Source organism: Fukomys damarensis, unplaced genomic scaffold (assembly GCF_012274545.1).
Source record: "Fukomys damarensis isolate Sample0158 unplaced genomic scaffold, DMR_v1.0_HiC HiC_scaffold_28, whole genome shotgun sequence".
In the NCBI taxonomy this organism is placed as follows: Eukaryota; Metazoa; Chordata; class Mammalia; order Rodentia; family Bathyergidae; genus Fukomys; species Fukomys damarensis.
The window spans coordinates 32,060,174-32,066,956 of NW_022900940.1; the positions used below are offsets into that span (position 1 = coordinate 32,060,174).

The window sequence follows — 6,783 nt, forward strand, 5'->3', positions numbered from 1 at the left end:
AGAAAAAAAAAAAAAAAAAAAAAAAAAAAAAGGAAGCAAGCTACTCCAACACTTGGGCATACAAACTTTGTTTTAGGGGGAGGCAGATTTTAGGGTGGCTATTGCTGCCATTTACTGAATACTTCCTCTTTGTTTAATTCTCTACCTATTTAGCTCAGATGTAAGCTCAGCATTTTGGACTCATGAGGTCTTTCATGAATGGAACTGAACCCCCGCCCTATAGCCTAGAAGAATATTTCATTGTATTCTTAATTTTTATGAGTTTAAAGAACTGGTTCTTTACTACTCAGCCATTAAGAATGAGAAATTAAGAGTCATTCATAGGAAAATGGATGCATATTGAGGATATACTCTTCAATGAAATAAATAAGTCACACATGTGTAAATACTGAATAGTTTCTTTGGTGTGAAAAACTATAATCGTAAATAAGATCCTAATGGCATAAATGACAATGTGAAATAGGAAGAAAACGGCTAAAGGTGTAGGGGAAGTGGGTAGGGTAGGGAAAGCTAATAAGGGAAAAGAAAATAATATGAGAAAATGAAAAAATGGAAATAAAGTTTTGTAAATAGGGAAGGGAGGGGGGTTAAAGGGAGGTCAGGGACAAGGGGAAAAAATGAGAACTAAGACCTGTCATGCAAAGGTACAAGATCCTAAGACGAAGGTAACTGTACTGTATACCTAAAATGTACCAATAAACTCAATGAGGAAAAAAAGATAAAGAACTGATTCCTGTGCCCTTGAATCTTGCATTAATTCAATTCTAAATTTAAGAGGAATTTCTACTGAGCTGTATGTTCATCCTAAGTCTTGTTTCAACCACAAAATGGTGAGCCTCCTTCAGACTTTCCTCAACCTGTGACTTCATCTTCCACCTATTTATTTATACTTTGACATTCTCATACACCTTCCAAAGTCTTTTTCAGAGATGTACTTTTCTCTTATCCCTAAACCTAGATAATAAAAATTGTCTTTTGTTAATTAAACTTTAGTTTGGGTTACCTTACTAGAAGAATATAGCTATTTTTCCTAATGAAGGGTATTCAAGCAAGAAAGCTAGGAAATACTTTTGTTCACATCCTTTTAAGACATGATATTATTTAATACTCACAACAACATATGATAAGGTACAGGTAGGCCCTATTTTATAGATGAAACAACTGGACCATAAGGAAGATAAGCAAATTATAACTGCTTTGTTTCTTCTAAGTGCCTAGATCCTCACTGATAAATAAGATTTCCTCAGGTAAAAATTCTGTTCCACTTCCATCTTTATCATTATGATCTAACAGAGTAGCTGGGACAATAAATAATTTAAAAATGAGCATAATTATATGTTAGTAAGTAATCTTATCATATACCGTATTGCAGCTTTACTTTATTTGACTGAACAACAGATTTTGGCACTGCGGATTGGTGCCTCTTCCATAAGTCATTTCCTCCATTTGACTTCTGGAACAATTGCTTCACTGCTCATTTTCTCAGTATTCTTTGCTTGGTTTTCCTTTTACCAGGAAACTCAAAACCCTGCAATGCTCCAGGGATTTTTTTTTTTATATCTTTCATTTTCAATTTGGCCATCTTATCCAGTCTCATAACTCAATACATCAACAATATGCTGATGAATTTAAAGTCTATGTCCAGTGTTGAACTGCCCAACATTACCCCAGTCCAACACACACAAACTTAACTCATCTCCTGCGAATCTGCTAACCCTATCAACCTGCATAACTAAAAACCTCGTAGTTACTTTTCATTCTACTCTCACATATCTTGCATCCAACTCTCTTTGGAAAAATCTACTCTAATTTTAAAATAAACTTCTAAATTAGAAAAGTTTTAAATAAATATATCTAAAAACCAGCTCCAAGCTACAATCTAGTGTGAACCATCATACTTCTTTCCTAGGTGACTGCAACAACTTCCAATTCTTTCTGCTTTTCTTGCCACCACAGAGGCTATTCCTTTTTACTTTCAGGCTATTCTTAATATATTAGCTACATAGTGTCCGTAATCCCTTTGCTCCAAATACTCCACAAAGTCTATTCCTGAGATAGTGATCCTTTTAGCAATGAGCTCCTAAACTGCAACACAACACCCACTTATTTATGGCAAAGCGCCAACACTGAAATTAAATCTGAATATTGAGCTTTTGGTTTAGAAAAAACAACTAACACTTTAACATTTTTTGACTTAAAAGTAATACAAATAACACACGTGCCATAGGTTTACCACCACTGGTCTATTCACACAAATAATAACAATAACATACAAAACACCTGGGGAAATATGAACACTGATTAGATATTTTCTTTGTTTGTCAGGCCTAGGCATCTATATGATACTGGTTCTGCAGGCACAGAGAATGCTTAAGATATGGGGTCTTAATGGCTGCTATCAAAGGAAACTTTGGGGTCTAGGGAAAAGTGTGCTGCAGGGTCAGAGTACCTGCATGTACTGATCAATAGGATAATATCTAATGGAGCTATAAAGCCACACAGGAACCCCAAAGAAAAAGAATGACTACCAAAATGTCACATGGGTTCATAAAAATCATGAGTCATCAGTTTACAGCCCCAGAGAACAGCTATTTGGGCAACAATAAGAAAAACTATAAGGATGGTTAGCCCAAGACTCTGGGGTACACCAGCGTGCACAAAATGCTGAATTTGGAACTTTTGGATTTAATGTCTACTTTGGGCTAATTGTTTCTTTCTACTTATTTATTTCTTCCTTTTAGGATGAGAATGTATACCTTATGCTTGTTTCACTATTGTATATTGGAAATAGATAACTTGCTTTTGTTTTACAGCTCACAACTATAGTTTTCTTCGGGTCTCAGATGAAGCTTTGAACTTTTGAATTAATGCAGAAACAAAACTTTCAGCCGCGGGTGTAGCTCAGTGGCTCTGTACCGGCCTTGCAAGCACAAGGTCCTGAGTTCGATCCCCGGTACCAAAAAAATAAATAAAAAGAAAGAAAGAAGACAATCCAGCAAAAACTTTCAGGCCATTGGAGATATACTGGGAGAAGGTCATGAAACTTTGGAGACCAAAGGAAGAATGCTATATTTGGATATTATGTGAGTGTTCTCCAGGGCTTTATGTGTTGAAATTTAATCCTCATTAAACGCATGGACACTTCATTTGAGTTAAAGGTATAATCTTAGGAAAGTGATTAAGACTAGGTAAGACCATTAAGGTGAAGCTGTCATAATTGAATTCTGGTTACTTTATAAGAGAAAGAGAAATCAGACGAACAAACACGCACATGTGTGGTGCCTTGGGATTCTGTCAGCAAAATAAAGCTATCCCCAGATGCAAGCCCTTGAACCTCCACAATTATAAGCTTTTCTTTTATAAAGTTAGCCTGCCTCAAGTATTTATAATGATGAAAAGCTGAATAATACAGTATCGCTTGTAAAAATGTCAATAAATCTGTATATGATTATCATCTATTGATAACTGGTCTGTATATTTTAGCATTGTATTTTCACACTTAAATTAAAACTGATCTGCAAGTTTGATTGTTAAGATGCAGTATATAGATCCTGAACCTTTTCCATTAGCTCCATTAGCACTGAAGGACAAACTACTTCCTCTCTGAAGAAAGAAACTGCTGGTTTTCGGGCAACAGGGTTTCAATATAAATGAAATTCTTAATATAACATTCCTGGCTTTCAGCAGTAGTCCATTAATCCTGCTTCTTAAAATTTCTCATTGGAGTTTGAAATATGATGTGAGATCACTTTTTTAAAAAATCTGTGTTTGAAGGACATTATTCATTTAAAGGCAGTTGACAGTAGGCTAGATGGAGACTGAGACTCTTTTTATGCCAATTCCTTTTATGCCAAATCCTTGTCTGAATTTCAAGTTCAGTGTGTTAAAAATGAAACTTATTACTTCTCTGCCATGAAAGCTACCTACTCATCCTCCTCTGACCTTATCATTTTTAAGAATGGCACCATTGGTATGACAACCAACAACAGCCTCAGTGACTCAAGACTCAGAATTGTCCTCATGATTTCATCAGCTGCCACATCAAATAGTGTAGACTCCAGTAAAGCGTCTTCTTTTTTTTTTTTTTTTTTTGGTACCGGGGATCGAACTCAGGACCTTATGCTTGGGAAGCAGACAGTGGACCCAAGCTAAATCCCTGGCCCTCCAGTAAAGCTTCTTGAATATATTTTATTTCTGTCATTTTTTTCTTCTATTTTTACTCCAGTGGACATTCTGGTAATACCTTCTTGCTTAGATGGGCAACACAGCAACTGTGTGACACACTTGGCAAACTGACTCTTACTGAGGTTCAGCATTAACTCTATTACTCTCTTTTTCATACACTTCAGGCCAATAGTTCTTATCATTTAGGTATAGCTCAGAATGGTGTATCTATATACATTTAAATTATTTTTCTTTATGAGACCTGATTCCATTCACATACTTCTTCACATTAAGTGAACCATTTGTAAGGACTCTTGTTTTAAAAGCCCCTCTATGTTGAATAAACTGAAAAGTACCACAGCATAAAATTCAAGATTTTATGCCCAAACTAGACACAATGGCTATACTAGTTAGCTATAATTGCATAACAAATCATTCCAAAGCACAATGACCTATAAATAGAAGTGTGCGTGGCTTTTTTCTCCTCTTACCAATCTCTGAGTCAGCTGAGATAGTTTGGGTTTAGATCCTAAGTCCAAATCTGTTATTCTTTAGACTAGTAGCTACTCATTGGGAGCTTTATCTGTTATAACAATTTTATGACAAGAGGCAAGCTGAATAGGTCAGCACATTTAAAGTCTCAACTTAAGTCATATCTGACCATTTCCCAAGCAAAGCAAATCCCATAGCTGAATTCCAAATGCAAGGTCTGGGCAGGGAAGCATGCTCTGGCACCAGAGGGAAGGGGAAGAATTTAAACAAAATTTATCAGTTATTACACAAACCTTATTCATGATTACTCCCATTAATGTTCAATGATTACGGGTTTAAAAAGGATTAGAACTCTAATCTTAACTAATCAATAATGACTGTATCTCCTTATAATAATGAATACCATTTGTGAGGCGACTTCAGCATCTTGTAGCAAAGATTCTTTGTGTGACCCAATTTTAGTCAGGCTCCTTACCCTTCTCTCCTTTCTCTTCTCTTTTGTGCACTGTACATCAGTGACTTTACATGCACCGCTCCCCAACCACAGTGTTTCCCACATCTTGGTATCTCCAATCCTCCTAGCACAAGAGCTCAATAAATATTTATGTGACTCTAAAAATAAAATAAAGAATGAAATAATTTATATGGAATTCTGTAAACATCTTAGGGAAAAACATTAACCAGATACCACATACACAAACACACGCATAGACATTGCTTTGAGGTAGAAAAATTCAGAAATTGGGGAAAGTTAAATACAAGTCTGCACTTCTTAGAAGGGATTACCTCCTACTTTATAAAGTCAACAGTTTTTATTGTATTTCACCCTTACAGTTTATCACAAAACTGAGGACACTAGCAATGGTTGTAATAAATAACTGTGGTAAAATGCTGAGACACGGCATGAAACACCTTGGTCTCAACGCCAGCAAATATTTCCTCTTTTGCTTCTTTTCAGTTGATACTGGCAGAGTATTTTATTCATTTTTATTAGATACTTTGATGATCTATTAAAGTATCTGAATCTCTGATTTTGCTACCTTTCTAGCTTTATATGTTTCATAAAAAATAATTTCATTTCCACACAGGAGATTATAAAAGAGAAAATTCTACACATCAGATTTTCACAATGCAGAATAATTCCCATACTTGCAGAATGGATTGGAGAACAATAAAATCATCTATTTCCAAAATAAGGAAACATTACGAGATTGACCAACACTTATTCCAAGAAAAATATACTACTAAATTTTGTCCTTCCAAAAAGTTATGTGTTTTAGAAATGCTCAGCAGTCTACTATAAAAAGATAGCATATATTCCTGTAAAAGAATTACTTTTGCTCATGTAACTTAGGGAGACTGGAATTGTTCTCATGAATACTTATGGAAGATACCTAAAAAAGGGTCTAACAACGTAGCTCCTTAAAAAATTATGGAAAGTGAGGGTCTGATCCATAATCAAAGTCATCATTCTACTTACAGCTAGGGAACTAATGTCCAAAAAGTTTAGGCAATCTGTAGAAGGTTCCAAGCACACCTGGTATGAAATCTCTGGAAGTTTGGGTCATGAAGTGAACAGAGCTATTTCTGGTCACTCATACTGTGTTTTGCTGCTGTTGTTGTTGTTTTGTATTTTGTGTTTGTTTGTTTTTTTTTGTACCAGGGATCAAACTTAGGACCTTGTGCTTGCTACACAGGCAGCGGAACCACTGAGCTAAATCCCTGGCCCCCACTGATGCTGTCTTTTTCATTGTTCTGCCAACATATTACTGTAATGATATATGAATATAGGAATTATCCACAGCTATTATTTTTAAAGTCAAAACTATTACCAAATAGACATATAGGAACAAATGTTGCTTTAAAGTATTTTATTTTTTCCTACAAACTGATGGATTCCTGGTAAAAGTACAGATTTCATGTTCTATGTGAAAATGTATTTCAGTGTTTTACATTCTGCATCTGAGTGCACATGCTCATTTTCTAATCTTCCAAATTCTTTGGTGCTGTGAGAGACAAGAGTGGTGACTTGAATGGTAAAAGAATTTACCAAGACCACAGTACAGATAAAGAGAAGAGGTTATTTAAGTCAGTGCAATGTCAAGAGGGACAGCAGGGAGACGAAGG

At 35.4% G+C, this 6,783-nt stretch overlaps 1 long non-coding RNA gene across 1 annotated transcript in view; it reads right to left on the bottom strand.

The window, feature by feature from the left end:
- LOC104854331 overlaps positions 1 to 5,264 on the bottom strand; it is a 74,741-nt gene extending 69,477 nt beyond the window's left edge. The window contains exon 1 of the long non-coding RNA XR_778062.3: positions 5,132 to 5,264. This is a non-coding gene — a long non-coding RNA (uncharacterized LOC104854331). The remainder of the gene's footprint in view (positions 1 to 5,131) is intronic.
- Between the last annotated feature and the right edge of the window lie 1,519 nt (positions 5,265 to 6,783).